Source organism: Somniosus microcephalus, chromosome 16 (assembly GCF_052327205.1).
Source record: "Somniosus microcephalus isolate GS21.2 chromosome 16, FLI_Smic_1.0, whole genome shotgun sequence".
NCBI classification, from domain to species: domain Eukaryota; kingdom Metazoa; phylum Chordata; class Chondrichthyes; order Squaliformes; family Somniosidae; genus Somniosus; species Somniosus microcephalus.
The window spans coordinates 44,451,896-44,470,500 of NC_141002.1; the positions used below are offsets into that span (position 1 = coordinate 44,451,896).

Here is an 18,605-nt window from a genome sequence, read left to right on the forward strand (position 1 = left end):
CACCTCCACCTTAATTTGCGCCACTGCCGCCACAGGTAGGCCCAGTGAACCAGGCGCGAGTTACGAACGGCGCTACAGAGGCGGGCGCTACCGAATATCGAGATCGGGGCGGTAGCGGGGCGCTGCGCACACCGATGACGTCATCGGTGGCGGTGCAGCGCAACAGGCTAACGCCGCCATTAGCACCCCAGCTAAATATCGCGGGAGGCGTGGCCAGTGGCGCTAAAGCCACTGAGTGCCCTCTTTAGGCGCTAACTGGTGGCGCAGCCCACCGAATTTCTAGGCCATAGTCTTACATCCAGTCATATCTGTAATGTGTGAGAAAATGTATCTTGCACTCGAAAATGGTACAGATGCAATGGCTGCGATTTCGCCAGCAGAGGCAGGATCACGGCGGGAGAAGTGGGTGGTGGGTCCCGGTCCTGCTCTCTCCAAGTGACTTTACATAGATTGGGCTTGTTAAGCCCGCCCTGTGCGTTTCCCTACTATTAAAAGGAAGCGGGTCTGATGACGTCAGTTGATGACGTGCCATCAGCCGGTTTCCTTAAAGGGGGCCATGTCCACATTGATTTGACATTGAGGTGCTGCAAACACTGACAAGCACTGCACAAAGGTGGTGCACTGCTGCACCCAGGCTCTCCCATGACTCCCTCCATATGCTTATGGAATGAGTCACAGCACGCAGGGAGGTTCTCTTCCCTTCCCATGGGCGGAAGAGACCTCCCCAGGACACCAATGCAGCCTGGTTGCACATTACACAGGAGGGCAAAAACAGGGATGTCGTTGGGAGGACCAGGCTGCAGTGGCACAAACCTTTCAATGATCTGAACAGATCACAAAATGCTACTGCCAGGCCACAACCTCATCCCGCTGTGCCTCTCATCACATCCCTATCACTCTGCCTTCCCTACCCTACTCCTGCACATCTTTACTCACACCAACCTACCTTGCACCCTCCACCCATCCCTCTCTATCTACATTATCACTTCCCCATCTCACTAACCACCCCTCTCACTCACCCTCATCCTACTGCAAGCATACCAACTAACAACACACAAGGGTAAGCACTTGGGTGGTTTAGCCAATGTTCATGTGAAGTTTCTGTTAATGTGTTGTCAAACATTGAAATCTATATTTTCAACACTTTACCTTATTGGACAGATCTGTGCTCACCTTTGGCTGTGTCTTAGTGAGTTTCAGTGAATGTTGAGACAGAACTCTTTCCCCCCCCCCCCCCTGCCAATTGTGATGAGTGTGAAAGGAATGGCTTGGACATTAAAGGGATGCTTTATGGTGCTGGTGTGGGATGGTGTCAACCTGGTGCACCATGTGGCAGCCAGCGTGTAGAGTGTCAAGTGAAGTAAATCTGGCCATGGTGATGCCATCGCTGGTCTCCCGGGCAGCAATGTTGTCGGGTGCTGATGCCCTGTGTCCTGTGCAGCATCAGGTGATTGCGGAGAAGGTTGGTGTTGTTGGTGTGCCTGGTGATGTTGGTATGGGGGCTGATCGTGGAGGGATTCAGAGGACCAAGGTGAGATTTTTTCAAGGGCACCGATGTTTCTGGAATAGATGGCTGCTAAAGGTGAGATGACAGAAGCGATCTGTCAGTGGTGAGAGAGCTTGCTCCAAGGAGGTGACAGTGGATAGACAGTTTACTCCAAATACTTTCAAACTGCATACAGCTCAAAAGTGTCTTCCAAGTCCTGAAAGCTCAAGCGTATGACATTGGAAAGTGACCAGCTTTCATGGTAGCTTTCATTCCACTTTTACAGCTGTCACCTATTCACAGCAATGGGGAGACATAGAGAACCCGACCTACTTACCTGACATGATCCCTGAGCGACGGGAACCTCGTAAAAAAGGTGGTAAAATAGAAATAGGCTGGCAAAATTGTAGTTAAAAAGCATTTAACTATTTTAACTGCTTGGTGTCGGGTCTGTTTTGAAATCGCAGACCCAACACTGGAAACTTACATGGAAGCGGGTTTCGGAGCGGGTTCCCAACCCGCTGTCAATCATTTCGATTTTGACAGTAGCCCCGCCTCCAAACCTGCACTTTGAGCGCCGGCAAAATTCAGCCCAATGTGTCCGTCATACTTGCACCTAATTGGCTCAAGCGTCATATTTATTTCAAAAAAGCAACATAGACAGTGGTAACACCAAATCACTGTCAGCTGAGCAACACTGATTCCCTCAAATATAATTCGGACAACCAATAATGAACAAGAAACAGTGAGGTAGTAAAGCTCCAATGAGCAAGCAGCAATAACCACAGATGTACCAATCGCCATCTCCATTTATGAACTGTTCCTATCAGTAACTAGTAAGCACCACAAAACCAGCTGAAATCACTTGAGATTTTTTTCAAACTAATTTCAGCTGCCATCTTGAATTTGACTCAACTGAATATAAAGCCATATAACTAACATAACATAAAAACATATAAAAATGAATTTGAAAAAAAATCACTAAACCTATCCATGATGTCAGCCATTACATCTTAGAAATGCCTCTAAGGACTTTTCCCCCAAGGGGCCCTTCCCTTCTCTTGGGACCCTGCGCTTCAGTTCTGCTGTATTACCCATTTGTATTATGTAGCTGGGACTAGCCCTTAGGAAGAGACTCATCTAAGCACCAGAATCCTCAGGATGGGGCTGTGTAATTCTGCTGTCAATTAATCCCCTGCAGTTGCACCAGTTCTATAAACTGATGAAGCCTACATTTCAGGAATCTATGGAATTAGAATCAGGCATTTCTCCCTGATGCTGAAGAAAAGCACCTCAGTTTTCTAATTCAGTATTCTTATTACATAAATTCTTATTACATGACAGCAAACTGCCAACTTGTGCCTTGCCTTTCCAACTCACTCTTTCCCTCCACAAATGGCTTTGCATATGTGACTTATTTTTAAAAAAGCTCTTTGTAAGACATATGTTTGTGTTTTTAGTATTATTCCACATCTGTTAAATGTAAATCACCATCCACAATAAAATTGGTCAGGATCACAAGAGAGCTACGGATGAGGAAGACCATTTGGCTCATCTTAATTTATCCACCCAAAAAATCCTAAAATCCCCCCCCCCACCCCACCTATTTCAGCACCAATTGTTTCTTAAAAGATTCCAGGGTTTTCACCTCCATTACTCTTCTTGGAAATCTATCCCATCCATTGATAACTCTTTGTGTAAAGAAGAATTACCTGACATGATTGACATCAGTCCTAAATTTACCTTTTAGTAGTTTGAATCTACGTCCACTTATCCTATTTTGCTGTTTAACTTAATGTAATGTAATGGTCCCAACATCGACCCCTAGGGCACCCCACTCAGTACTTCTCCACCCCAACCCCCCTCCTCAACATAACTTCTGTAATCAGAACTCGTAGTTTTCTATCCTTCAGCTAGTTTCTTATCCATTCCCTGGGTTTACCCTGAATCCCTAATGATTTGAATTTAACAAATCTTTCTTGTGTATTTTCTATTATCCATTTGGTATATAACATTTAAAAATAGCATGAATGTATCCCTGAAATAAATAACTGCAACTACTAATGACAGTACAGACTTTATTTGATCTGTTCTGGGATTAATTTTAAATTGTTTCAACTGTTGTAAATGGGGCGATAAAATATTTAAAATAGCACTGCAGTACTTACCGCCCTGTTTATACCTCCATTGCAGCCGCCACCATTTTGTAAGGGGCCTGACAGTGGGTAGCCAAACAACCTTCTGTTTCAGGCAAGAGGGCTAATTTAATATGCAAATATGAATGCTATGACGTACATGGGACGCTGATAGCCATTTTAGGAGTGAACTCCTTGGAGTGTGCGCAGGGCACTCTCCGATCAGTTCCACAGGCGATGGAGGAGAAGAGGCCCAGCACAAGTAAGTTTGAAATTATTTTTGTGGGGCCATGAAGAGCAGGGGTGCTCTTCCGGACAAAACCTGGGCCGCTGGTGCCCCAGAACCCACCACTCTGCGATTGCGACCACACATGCACTTACCTTGCTAACTTCTGGGGTGGCTCGATATTTGCCAGCCTTAATCCTGTGAGCTGCATCAGGATGCCTGTTTGGCACCCTGCAACTCGCCAGTTCAATGTAAATGAGACTGGGCCTCAAAATCGTGGCCATCTCTTTGCTATTGGAACAGGTAACCAGTTGACACGCTCTGCTGGTCGGTCGCCCAAATGTCAAAATCGATCCCAGTGAGTCATGAGACTATCTTCATAGTCCTGCTGAAATAGTCAGCTGTGCTCTTTATGCATTTGCAACCCATCTTCAATCCAACCAAATTGATTGCTGTACATGCTGGCTGCTTAGATCTTAAAGGGAATTGTTTTTGCTCAAATTGTCACATATTCCCAAGTGTTATAAAGGAAAATATCGGTACACTTATTAGTGTCTCTCATTAAAACGCTGATCAGAAGCAGCTTGAGTGTTCAACTACCCCAACATGTCATGAACAAAACTCTGTTCCAGTGACATTATGAATGGGGAGTAGAGTCCTACCCATAGCCTCCAATCATGACATATCAGGGGACTATAACATAAAGGCCTAGAAATTCAGTATCGCCACGTTTGGGGCGCTACAGCTGGGCGTTCACTAAATTTAGCGCCCAGCGCAACTTAGCGCCACCTTCACCGAAATTGAGTTGCATTGCCCCAAGAGGTTGCTGCTGCGCTAAAGCAGGCGATGCACGACTATCATAAGGCGCTAAGCCGGCGAGCTGAGGCGCTAACACCGAGGGTGGGCGCAGCGCAGGTGCGGCGAGTTGCTGATTGAAGGCAGACACGCTGGCGCTGGTCAGCTCTTAAAGGGGGAGAATCAATTTGTTTGGCTTGCACGCCCTGCACACTGCAGCCCTGAAGCAAGGCCTGACCATTGCTGGTTCATCAGTTCTATGCCCAGGACCATGGAGAAGGCCGCTATTCTTCCAAATCCCATTGCACGCTTGCTGCTTGTCCAGGGTCATGGGGAAGGAGATGTACTGACGTCTCCTTCTGAAAAGGGCATTGGTCACCTGGCGGATGCAGCAATGTACCGCGAACTGGGAGATGTTGGCAATGTCCCCAGTAGCCGATTGGAAGGAGCCGGTGGCATAGAAGTTGAGAGCCACCATCACCTTCACTGCCACCGACAGAGACGTCCTGCTCCTCAGCTGTGGCTGCAGATCTCTGCAAAGCAGGTGGCAGATCTCAGTGACCACCTCCCTTCTGAATCGCAGCCTCCGAACACACTGCTCCTCAGACATGTTCAGATATGAGAACTGCTGGCGGTATACCTTGGGTGGGTAAGGCCTCCTGTGCCGACGCCTGTTGGCCCTTCTCCGTCTGGCCATGACTGGCACTCTCTCACGGCGTCTCTGAGCCCTTTGAATGCAATGGAGAAGCCCAACGTTTCCACCCATTGCAGCCCCCATTATATGTGGCAACTCAAGGCTATGGCACTGAAAGTTAAATCCAAGTGCAAAGCTCTGGCCTGAAGCCAGAAGTACCTGTGCGAGCGCTGAGTCAAAGCAGAAAGCTCTCTCCCTTTGTCTCTCTCCAAATATCCATGTCTCACACAGAAGGATTGGCACAAAATGGCTGCCACTTATAATGCAGGAGGCGTCCCCTTTAAATAGCGCGCCCCGCAGCGACTGGGAACCGTTCCCCTCTACCAGTCGCTGGGGGCGCCAGGCACACAGAAGGGCGGCGCCACTGAAGTTCCGGTTCGGGGCGCACCAAGGGCGTTGCACCATGAAATGACGTCAGGATCTGTGCACGCAGCTGAGCGGGCGCTGCGGTTTTGCGCCGCCGCTAATTCTTGAGTAAAGTTCGCGAGAGGCGCAGATCGCGTCGTGCCCGGGCGCTAGCCGCTTAGCACCCCACTTCTCCTCCTAAGGCGCTAACGGCTGGCGCTAACAACTGAATTTCTAGGCCAAAATCTCTTTCCCAAGTTGCTTCTAACATCATTGTTCATGATTTTAAATTGGTAATAAGGCATACCAGAAAATTTAACAAGGATGCACAAAAATATCTCTTTTTATATTATTTAGGATTTTTTGACAAAAGTCAGCAGAATACATTTCCCCTTTAAGGTTTTACATACTACCGCCATTGTGGACAATATTTGTTGGTTTGCAATACTAAATTTAAACAGAACAAATTCAAAAACGAATGTAACAAAAATTTGGATGAAGGAGGAAAAGTTAGGTATTTTGCCACAGAGCTCCTCCCTTTATCTGTCAGTGAGAGTCTTCACCAGCTGAATTACCTGCGCCCCTTTGACATTACAGTGCCCCTAAGTTGAGACTTCAGTTTTCCCACAGGCTCCATCACTATTGAGACCTCCTATCTACACAGCTGAGTTCCTACAGTTAACCTCCTTCAGGGAATGCTCCAGGAAGCCAGTTGATCAAAAGCATATTTTTCTACTTTCACTTTTTAAATTGTAGTGCCTTATCCTGAATTCCCTTAGTGTTTGCAATGTTATTTCTGCCTATTAATTATCAGCTTTAATTAGCAATTTGTACTCATCACTAACTTCTACCCACGCATCAATTAAAATAACTATAAACTTTTAAAAAACTCTTTAATGCTACTCCTAGATTGTTATTACAGTCCAGCTGCACCTTTCAAGCAAACTAATATGGCAAATGTACATTTACAGTAATTGAAATGCAGTGACTTGATTTCAGTTATTCCCCCTTTATACTGCAGAACTGTCATGGGTGACATCCCTGACTTCAGCAAGTTACTGCAGGCCACCATTATCCTAAGCATGGGACAGGCCAAGCATGTAGTTTTGTGATGCTGCCCTTTACAGGCCATCAACAACCAATGAAAAAGATCCAGCAAATGAAGGTCCCAAGTGTGATTTTAAACCACCGCATGCACAATTGTTCACTGCTACCGTTGGTCTGAAACCCACCCCTGCAATGCAAATGGATTAGATTAGACAGCATCTTAGCACATTGTATTAATAGTGACGTCGTTGTGTGGAGTTCCTTCCCCACTTGTTCCAAATATTTTCTGGACCCAACTGTAAACACTTGGCCTCAGAAGTGCAGGAGAAACTGAAGTAACTACCCTTTGAAAGGAATATTGATGCCAGATTCTGCTCTAGTTGGTTTTTGATCTACTAGATGTCCTTTATTGCTGTCCGAGCCACTTTGTAGTTTGCTTGCAAGCACATTTGTCACACCAAAATTGTCTTTATTGGAATATGAGCTGGTTCAACTCACGTGATCAGAATCTTGGCAACTAGAATGACGAGGAGTATCATCATCTCAAGGTCATTTCAAATTACAGGATTCTACAGGCTGCCAACTGCCGTGTTGTCAAGCTGGGAAATTCCTCACAGTCCTGTATTTCCTTATTTGCAACTTTCAAACAATATTCTTTTATTCATCTTTCATGTAACTATTTTTAACTAATCTCTTTTTTAAACCAACCCTGCAGCCATTTCAAAATGATGTGTTTTTCATATTCTCAGACTTTAACTAGAGTGCTCAGATGTAATGGATTTCCTGAAACTTGTTGCGCAATGTAATTCTTATCTTTGTACTTAATTAGAATTTGATCATTTTGATATTTCATGCCTTCACTCAGGAAAAACTTGAGTTTGTTGACACATGTCCCACTTAGAGCCATTTCCCCTATAATTCATTTATACTGTCAAGTTCATAAAATATAAATTCCACTCAAAAAGTTACTTGACAATCTACCACAACATTGATCTCAATATGATACATCAGGATTATAGGGGGGGGTGCGAGAACTATAGTAATGAGGAAAGACAAGTAATTGGGACAATTGCCACTGGAGCAGAGAAGGTGAAGAGGAGATTTAATTGAAGTTTTTACAACAATGATTTTTTTTTTAGGATGAATTGGGAAAGATTAGTTGCTCTAGTTGGGGAGTCAGTAATGGGTGATTGGGAAGTCATCAGTTGAAAATTGGCAGAGAGAGGGTGGAAGAAATCTCTTTACACAGAGAATTGTTGGAGCATGGGATGCCTTGCCACCAGAAGCAGTGAGGCACCATTGCATCTTTTAAGGGAAGAATAGGTAAACATTTGATTCTGAGGAAAATACAGGACTATGGATAGAGCAACACATTGAGGTTTCTTTTAGATTGCTCTAGCCAGCATAGACACAGTGGACTCTTGGTCTTTTATGCTGTTAACTTCTATGATTCTGTCTTGCCCAGCCTTTCGTAGCGATATGGCAATGGCCCTCTCCGGTATGAACCTGGGTTTGATCTGAGTCTTTGTTAAACCCTGAATATCACCAGTCAAGAGGTCAGGGAATCTCCTAGTCATGCTCCAGGATCCTCATTATTCCAGAATTTGGATTGGTACCCATAGTGATCAGCCACATTCACTCTGGGTACTATTTCGAGGTGATTAAGGTTATGTACGTTTAAGTGGACCAAGCTTTCACACAGTTTTCCATGTATAGTATGTATATATATTACATCCGACAGATTGTTCCCAATATGTAAGCCTTTCTTCAGTCTCATACTTTTATTTTATAGAATAATTAACTTGGGCTGGATTTTGTCAATGGGGGCGCGTTGGGGGTGGGACTGCTGGTTGTCGGGTTTCAGTCCCACCCCCAACGACATCTGGCCAACTCACGCTATTTTCCCTTGATTTACCTTACCGACCAATTAAGGGAAAGCCGGTGACAGAAGACGTCAGCGTGTGACGTATCGTCTGTCGAAATTTTTTTGACAGATGAGTTGTCAGCGTTTGACAGCTTTGAGAAGCTGTCAAACACTGACGATCTCTGTTCTAAGTTGAGCCCTTGCACTGAAGGCTTACCAAATCCTCTTTCCTCAGCAGAAATCAGATGGCTGCTGCATCTGAGAATGCAGCAGTCATTCTATCATCTCTGTTGTTGAGATGAGGCACCTCGGATCCCCAAGGGCTGAAGCCAGCAGGAAGAAGCAAGGTAAGTAACCTTTTTCCAACACTTTACACTCACCTCTCATACTTACCTCTCCACACTTGCACCCATCACTCACCTCCACAGCGGACTTTTCGACCCCTCTCACCCCCGCAGACTCACTGCTCGCCTCGCTGACCCTGGCGAGGTTCGCAGCTGTCGGGAAGCCCACACTTGCAGGGGTAAAAACTGCCTGTTAACGGGCAGTTAATTGTCTCTAATCCCCATCCCGCCTCAAGGAGAAGGGTCCCTGCGCGAGTCGGGGACCCGCCTCCCGGGAAGATGGCACGGAGGTGGGTTGAGAGCGGGGTTGGTACCCGCTCCCAGTTTCTGCCATTTTCCCGGCAGTCCCGCCTCCATACCCACCTCCCCAGGGCTGGGAAAATTCCCCCCTTTGATTTGTTATTGTGTGTTTAAGGATTTGTCAGATTCCTATTCAGCCAAGAGTGCCTCTGTAACAAAGATAATTATAGAACATGTGTTTTTCCAGACCAGACATTGTGCTCATATATTGTGCAACATGACTTTGGTCTGTAAATTGCCTGATCTTTACTACTGTACTTCTAAGAACCATCATATGCATTTTTCTCTAAACACATCACCCATAATTATTCACTGCAGGAATCTGAGACTACTTAGAGAAAAAAGAATTTACTGAACCAGTCAGGACACAGTGAACTCTACCTCACAATCACAAGCTGTGTTGGCTCTTGTCATCGGCATATATGGGCAAAGACAAAGGCATATTGATGTGTAATAAAATGATGATCCAACTGGTCAGGGCACAGTAATCTCTATCCCACAGTCACTGATTGTAGGCTCTTCCAATGACATATGGATAAACATAAAGTCACGCTGAGGCATATAAAATGATAATTCTTCAGTGTAGCTGTGGAATTTCTTTATTGATAACCACAAGAATGATTAAGCTATCCATAAAAGCCCTTTTAGAATATGGTACATTTGCAAATGTGTGTGTACAACATATATCCATCAGGAAAATGACTATCCTTTGCTGCATTTGATATTCTTTCTCATTTACCTATGATCAAACACTAGATCCAATATACAGTTGTCCAATTAAAATTCTTGAATCCATTCTTTCTGCTAACAATGTAACTGTCCAATTGATAAACATCAAACTATAGTCCAGTGTTGTGTGAACTATTCAGCTAGTTGTAGTACTTAGTTCAATATTAGGTTTTATGTAAATATCGGGTTGGGCCCAATCAGCAATCTGGCCGCAAATTGCGGTTGTAATTGCTCTGGATTTTCGAAGTGAAGTTATGGTTCAAGTTTCCGCTCAAACTCACTTGCATAATCACAAATGTAAAATCTTCCATGAACCAGTGCAATCGGGCAGCGTAATAGAACGTAATTGTTTATTTTATTTTTTTGCATTAAAATTTTTTTAAATTGATTTATATAAGAGAGCCTGGTGCAGTTTTATTAATACAGCTGAAAATAGGTTAATCACAAAAATAAGCATTTTTAATAAGTGTCTAGACCACCATCTATGAGTAACCTGATTTTAAATCATTGAAAATGACTTTAAAAAACTATACTAAACCATTTACTAGTTTCATTGATGTACTAGTCAGTTTCTTAGTAAATTAAATATTTTTTAATATTTAAAAACTTTTAAAACGAGCTTTTCCACCTTAAAAAAAAAGCTTACTTTGAAGAGGCTGCTGGAACGGTCGGAAACAGGCACAATCGGCTGAAACTTGACATGCTCAAAATTTCGATCTGGGGCGTGGCCAGTTTTGTGGGCGGGGCCAACTGCCTGCGCAATTTTTTTTAAACTAGCATTAAAGATCGCGGAAACTTGATTTATGCTCGACGTAACTTGCGCTTAAAATTCCTCAATCATTTACGCTGATTTCGGGCAAATTGAACCAGCGCAAACTAGCGGAACTCTAGGCCATCATGTTTCTTGATTAATACATGACAACAGAGAGAGTAACCCTCTTAACCTAACAGATCTACTTTTAAAATGATGCTATCTCTTTCACTTTTAGAATTAATACTCAAATGAAGAATCATTAAACTAAGCTCTTCTCACTTAATTTCAGTTTTATGAACTCACCTCCCCCACCACAGACTCAGCCTCACTATTCTAAATTAAAATATATAGAGTACATTATCCATCTTAAATGATCTCAATTTTAAACAGAATACACTTACTGCAAGAGATCAAGATAATGCATTACAGACGTGTTCCATGAAAACTTACTTGGATTTATAGTCTAATTATATATATCCTTGATTTGATACTTTGGTACTCCTACTCAAAGAAAATAAATCTGACGACAGAGCGCAGTTATAATGGTCTATGTGTACACCATGTGCTCTACAGAGCTTTTTACAAGTTTCCTTTTTGTTCTCTGATCCCCATTTTTGTTTCCATTTTTAAATCTTATTTGCACCTTACCCAGTTCTCTTGGTGTGACAATTGTCTGTTAAGTTAAGAAAAAAGACCTTGCATTTACAATGTGCCTTTCAAGTCCTCAGGATTTCTACAGCACTACACAGATAATTAATTACTTTGCAGGCAAATGCAGCAGCCCATTTGTACACGGCAAGGTACCAGAAATAGAAAACAGGATGAATGGTCAGTTAATCTGTTTTGAAGATGCTGGTTGAGGGACAAATGTTGGATAGAACACAACTACTTTTCTTCAATAATGCCACACGAACAGGCCAATGGGTCCTCGATTTAACAACTCAACCTTCTTGACCTGTCTGCAGCCTTTGATGTGGTTAACCACACCATTCTCCTCTTAACGCCCCTGCTCCATTGTCCAGCTGAATGGGACTGCCCTCAACTGGTTATATTCTTATCTATCCAGTCACAGCCAGAGAATCTCCTACAATGGCTTCTCCTCCCTCTCCCACACAATTACCTTTGGAGTCCCCAGGAATCTAACCTTGGCCCATCCTATTTCTCACCCACATCATCCTAAAACACAACGTTATGTTCCACATGTACACTCACGACAGCCAGATCTACCTCACCAACGCCTCCGCATTGTCAGGATGCTTGTCCGACATCCAGTACTGGATGAGCAGAAATTTCCCAATTAAACATTGGGAAGTCCAAAACTATTATCTTTGATCCCGCCACAAACTACGCTACCTAGTGGCCACTTCCATCCATTCCCTGGCCACTGTCTGAGGCTGAACCAGACTGTTTCCAACCTCGGCATTCTTTTTGACCCTGAGCTGAGCTTCTGACCCGAGGCATCTCACAGGATCATAATCAGACAAAAATTGATGCTGAGCCAAAGAAGGAGATATTAGGTCAGGTGACTAAAAGCTTGAAAAGGTAGGTTTTAAGGAGCATCGTAAAGGAGGAGAGAGCGGCAGAGAGGTTTAGGGAGTGAATTCCAGAGCTTAGGGCCTAGACAGCTGAAAGCACAGCCTCCAATAGTGGGACGAAGAAAGAGAGGGTTTGCACATAAAGCCAGAGTTGGAGGCACGCAGAGGTCTCGGAGAGTTGTAGGGCTGGAGGAGGTTACAGAGATAAAGAGGGGTGAGGCCATGGAGAGAGTTGAACTACTGATGGCATATTTATGTTGGAGAAGTCCTTACTGTGCTGGGTCCCAGCCCACTTTCTGTTGAAACCCATTTTGATTTTAGGGTACTTTTGACAGTATAAAGCTTAAAGCAACTGCATGTCTACAGTTGTTTTAAAGCTGCTGATTTAGTCATTTTTTGGCATTAGTACCTCTCTCATAAAAAGATCTGTCATGCCATTAATAGCAGAACTGTTTTGTTGCCTATAGAGGCAGCCTACCAGAGACCATTTTCCTTGGCCACTTTTTGCTCCAAAGCATTCCACTTAGCATTTACACTGGAGCTTGAGAGAACACTGCCAGCAGAGGCTTGGCTAAAATCTATATACTTTTGTGGTGCATGTTACCACCAGTGGCAGCTCGAGCAAACATTTAATTTAGCCAACTGTGTGTGAGCCAAACAACACAGGAAGCAAGGTCTCAAGTTCAACCCTTGGTCTGTACTAAGGTAGCTGATCTCGGCTGGGGAAGGCAATAAGGCACCGTGATTAGCATTGATGCCCCTACACTAACGTTCCTCTTGCTGATCGCTCTCCAGTGAACCCTGCTGAAAAATGCACTTTTGGGAAATCAAGTGAGAACAGGGTCAAATGGTCTCCATGGTTAAATAATGTGTCAACATTCACTCTCCAGGTTTACGGTGAAGAATGGATGAAGTACTGGAGGGCTGCAGCCCCCTGTGAAACCATATCCCAGAAAGAGTCAGTGCCTTCAGCAGAAGCGTGGAGTATAAACACCGGCATTGACCTGTTAGGCCAAATGGCCTCCTATGATTCTATGAAGAGGGGAGGAAATTAGAAAAGAGTAAACAAATGACTGTTGTACACGTAACAGGGCCAGATTCTCTAGAAATAAGAGACTTTTTGCCTTTTAATTTAACTCTACATTTCTATACTTGACCAATGTACAGGTAAGTGGAATAATGGTATTTCTTAGATGAGGTTATGAAGTGAGGAAATACTTCACTGAGTGGTCCGTCTGAGAACTGATCAGACACATCATGGATGGTAATACATAGAGAGTGGTGAGAATGTGGAACTCTGCCACATGGAGTGGTTGATGTAGATAGCTTTGATGCATTTAAAGGGAGGCTTGGTGCATACATGAGGGAGAAGGGAATAGAAGAATACGCGGAGCAGAGCGGGAGAAGTCTTGTATGGAGTATAAACTTCGGCATAGACCATTTGGGCCGAATGGCCTGTTTCTGTGCTGTAAATTCTATGTGGCAAATAATATTGGCTGTTAGAAGAAAGGTAAGAGGTATTGTAAGAGTGTGCTCTCTGCTTCTTTAGTCACCTATCTAGCTTCTCTGTAGATGCAGTCATTTCTGACTTCTGATGTCATGGTATTGTTGGATCTGGCTGTACAAGCAACAGTCTTCTCCAATCATTTAAACAGAAGATAAAACTTCCATTGAGTCCACCCAAGAGTGAACAATGTGAGAAAACTAAAGTAGACGGTTTAGGTTTAGAATTGGGAGTGTTTAGAGTGAATAATGAACCTACATTGTAGTGCCGGGGTTAGGTGACATAACGAGACACAAAAGCGAAACTCAAGTAATCTGTACATGTCATATGAACCCCAAGATTAAATTACAAATTATACTCCCTTTATACTATCTATAATTTTTGTTTATATATATATTTCTATATGTACTATAAAGCCTTAATAAAATGAAAACATGCTAACACTGTTGAAAATAGAGCTGAAAGGACATTGAAGGCTGAAAGGTTACATGATGGATGTTACTGTCAATTCGTGCCGCACCCCAAAAAAGAATTTAATAAACTGACTGTTTTGGTCTCACCGTTAACCTAAAACATCCCAAAGACAGCTGAACTGTTATTTAAACCAATGATGGAACAATATTCCTATTTGGCACATGCACTAGCCCAGTGTCACAATCTGGTACAGAACTAAACCATGCAAGGATACAAATGTTACGTATAAGACTGGTACAGCTTCATTTTATTATTAAAATGATCTTTTTAAAAAAAAAACCTGCTCAATAATTCCTACTGAACAAAATTGTTTTGCTGGTTATCTTTTTAAAACTTGTTTAATGTTTCTAGTGTCAAAACAATGTAAACAATGAATTTTAACGTGTGTTGAAAGAGTATTGTAATTCTATACTTGTTAACATTTTTAATTTTATTTCCTTTTTGGCCTGTTCATTGTCTGTGTGTTAGATGCATTTATAAAAAAAAGGGTGTGTGTTTAATGGGCTTTGGTGCATTACATGAAAATCTTGTATGCTTAACAGATTGATTTCTCTGACATTTACATTGACTAAAAAATGTACTGCCTTCATTCATCTTCATGATGAAAAAGGGTTTTCTCTTTGGCTCTTTTGCTGCAAACTATTGCCAGATTAAAATCTCTTTTATTCCTCCTGCCTATGTAGTATAAACACTGTGTTAGCATGCATTGTGCTTTTTTCTTTCCCCCATTACTTAGCATAAATGAACGTCACCGCCAGGATTGAAATCAAGTCCAGCAAAAATGTTTGCAGGTACACTGTGTTGAAATGTTAGTGTTAGTGTTTTATAAATAAATAATTCATCATCTTGTATTGGATATGAACCAATAGTTAACTGATCTGGGATCTGTTCCATGCATGTTACTGAGGAGAAATAGGCAAAGCCATCCCATTTCATTTGGCCTTGACAAATGTAGATCTGATCTAAATCGACAGCCAACTCAGATTAAAGGTAATCCCTAAGTAACTGATTTATAAGTGAAATTCTGACAAGCAGTGCATCCCTCAGTACAATGTCACAGTTTACATTATTGCCTTTACTCTAAATGAACTGCCCTGCTGATGATGTCAAAAAGTGATTCATAGCCTTATCCATCACATTGTCCAATTCATGAGATTGTTGATTGGAGTAGTTAATTTGATAAATGGGGAATAAGAATTTGGGCTTTAAAACAAAGGACAGATTCAGACTTTTAATATAGTGCTCTGAGTGACACACTGTTAGAACTCCCTGCCGTTATCTTGGGGATTCGTTTTAAAGATGAATGGGCAAATTAAATCAACTTGAAAATGTTCAGAATGTGAAAAAATTAAATCTAAATTTGCTGCCTCCTAAATCATACGTCTAGATCGTTCATGGTAGTGTCCCATGTATGAAACCTGCAATTCTCAACCACAATTGGCATTGTGAGTCAACTTGTCAAGCAATAGGCAAAGTTCATCCAGTCCACGTGATCCAATTCCCCAGGGCAAACATGCATGGAGAGTGGCAGTCAAGAAAAGCGAAACTTTTAGGGTCCGTTCAGTAGATAATTATGTTAAAATGTGTGTTCCACACTAACTATCCTGATTGTTTCTGCTCAATCACTGATGTAAAGATAGCAGTGGGAAACTGATGATGTTCTCCAGTAACGTGTTACATGGCTTTAGATTACAATATAATGTCTCGGATGTAGCAGTCCACACACATTCAGTTTTCGGTAGTTTTCCACTGCAGCACTGCCATATATCATTAAGTGAATGGAGTCAGCATATAAATGGAAGAATGAGAGCCTCCAGTCTGAGTGTGGCTTAGTCCTTATCTGATAACCAATGTGTTTACATCACATGAGGATCACAGTGGTGAATTTACAGCAGTTGCACTGGAGGAGACAATTTTCTCATATTAGGATACGTTTACAGACAAAAAAACTAGTAGTATTTTGTAAACAGTATGAAAATCACAATGCAGGATGGAGGAGGCACTCTTAATTGTGTCCAGCTAATGTGCAGTTTGAGAAACATTCAAAATTAAATGTTATGCTTTCTATGTTTCATATTAATATATTATGAAGATACAAAGAATTGGTCAAAATAATTGGATGCTGCTGTTATTATGTAACTTAGCAATATTGGTTCTACCAATTGTTGCATTTTTGCTGATTGATGTAGATTGATCCTTTTTAAATTACATTTAAATGAAGGTGAGTGAAGGTCATGGGTGCAGAGTGATGCTCTTGTGCTAGTGTTGGTGACTTTAGTGAACATACTGATCTTACTATTAACTGAAAGTGAAGCAACTTAGTCTTGTTCTTCATTTTGTTACACGAACATTAGAAGGTAGGAAAAAGGAAAATCCATTCAAACCTTAGCCTATTTGTTTCCATGTTCAGGACCTCCTTGGACTATTTTTTATCCCTTCACCTCTGGGTATCAAGTTTTTATCTCTCTGCTTCCTATTGAATTAGTTTTTGAATGCTTCAATTAAGTTTGCACTCACTGCTAATTCACAAGTTAACAACTCTTAAATGTGAAATAGACATACTTAGCTGGAGGTTCCCTTAGCTTTTAATTGAGTCCCTTTACTTATTTTCTTTTGGTCCTGTAGAAAGAGTTTAATTGAAACTGAACATCTTTGCTTGAAGCCCTGTTCTCATGTAAGCTACAAGGGTCTACTGCTGGACAAGGATACCGTACTGTGCCTGAGTTTGAGATACATTCTTGAATTATGAGCTCAGGGAAATGGTGTCGATAAAAGGCTAGTTACAGGAGGCACACTTTGGAATAGGATATCCTGGGCACTGAGCACATACAGGAAAATGCACAATTGACATTTTTGCTACTGAAGGACCTCTTAAAGAAAACCAAAACTACAACAAAAAACCTTTGGGACATTTCTCTGCTGTAACAAAAAAAGTTTCTTTTTGGTTGCCATGTATGTTATTCTTGTTAACTTTTATTATGAATTTGAAGATTTCATATTTCTGTTTGCACAATGTTTCACTTTACTCCTGTAGGCTGGTGTTTGTAAAGGTGCCAACTCTCAGACATCAGCGAGGCAAAGTGGCACCTCATTTGTTTTGAGCAATATCAATATAAAAAGATGTCGTCTCTATGATTTGCATTTACAATATATACTCATTTAAATTTAAGTTATGTATAACTATTTTTATTTTAAGAAATAACAGTGTATTAAGCTGCTTCCCCCTGCCTTGATTCAGATATTTAGCTTTCTAGGAATCAGACTTTTGTATAATTGTGGGTGTTAAAACTTTTGGGCAGGCAGTATTGATATGTCCTTGCTATTAAAGTCTTTCATTTGGGCTTTAATAAAAATATATTTAACCAAAAGTTTTGCTTGTAAGTTTCTTTGTGTTTTATTTATATTTTTATTATATTACTAGCAAATGTGCTGTGGTGCACCACACGGCAAATGAAATGAGGTGAGGTTTGAAAGATGAGCAATATTATATGATGGTAAGTTTAGGTGTATGTCCCTTTAACGCTGCAATTAAATACCAGGTGATGTCATACAACCATCAATTACGAGACTGCAGACATTCAGCCTCCATTATTTTGTACTCCTAAGCAGTTACTTTGTTTCTTTATACTTTCTTTAAAGTGTGACGCACAAAATTGAGCACAACATTTGACGTGTGACAGAAAGGAAATAGTTGTAACATTTTTTGTTTTTTTTATATATATTTCTTCCTTCACTTACTAGCATCATAAACAGGAAGTGCTGTCTGCTGCCCCTTTTGGTAGATCCTGTACAAAATGGCTGTTCCAAGGCTGCCTCTAATGCCAATTTAAGGCATGTGGCATTGAAGGAAATGTAGCCACAGGATGGCTGAAAAACAGAAAGTAGAGGTAAATAGATGTTTTCATATTAGCAAGATTTGGGTAGTGGGTGCCCAGGGAAATGTGCTGGCACATTTTTTACCTTTAATTTCAACATAGGCATCTGAGGAATTATATCAAAGTTTGCTTATGACATTATGACAAATTGTGAGGAAGATTCCAGGAGGACATAATAGGTTAGTAGAATGAGCAGTTAGGTGGGAGATGCAGTTCAATGCAGGGAAATTTGAACTAGTACGTCCTAAATGTAATATTCTTAACAGAGTAGAGGAACAGAGATATGTAAATCTTTAAAGATGGGCGAGAAGGCAGAAAAAGACAAATGAATTCTGGGTTTTATATATGGATATTGAATATTTTAAAAATGATAAAATTATACAAGATATCTGTTAGGCTGCAGCTGAAGTACTGCGAGTAGCCCTGAGCGCCCATTATAGGAAGGATGCTAGAGCCAGGGAAATGGTACAGTAAAAGTTCACTAGAATGACACTGGGA

General features: G+C 41.8%; 1 long non-coding RNA gene across 1 annotated transcript; it reads left to right on the top strand.

Annotated features, from left to right (window-relative positions):
- The first annotated feature begins 205 nt into the window (after positions 1-205).
- On the top strand, positions 206-17,600 carry LOC147106112 (uncharacterized). Its single transcript, XR_015081360.1, has 2 exons — positions 206-15,023; positions 16,858-17,600. It is a non-coding gene; the product is annotated as an uncharacterized LOC147106112 (long non-coding RNA).
- The last annotated feature ends 1,005 nt before the right edge of the window (positions 17,601-18,605 follow it).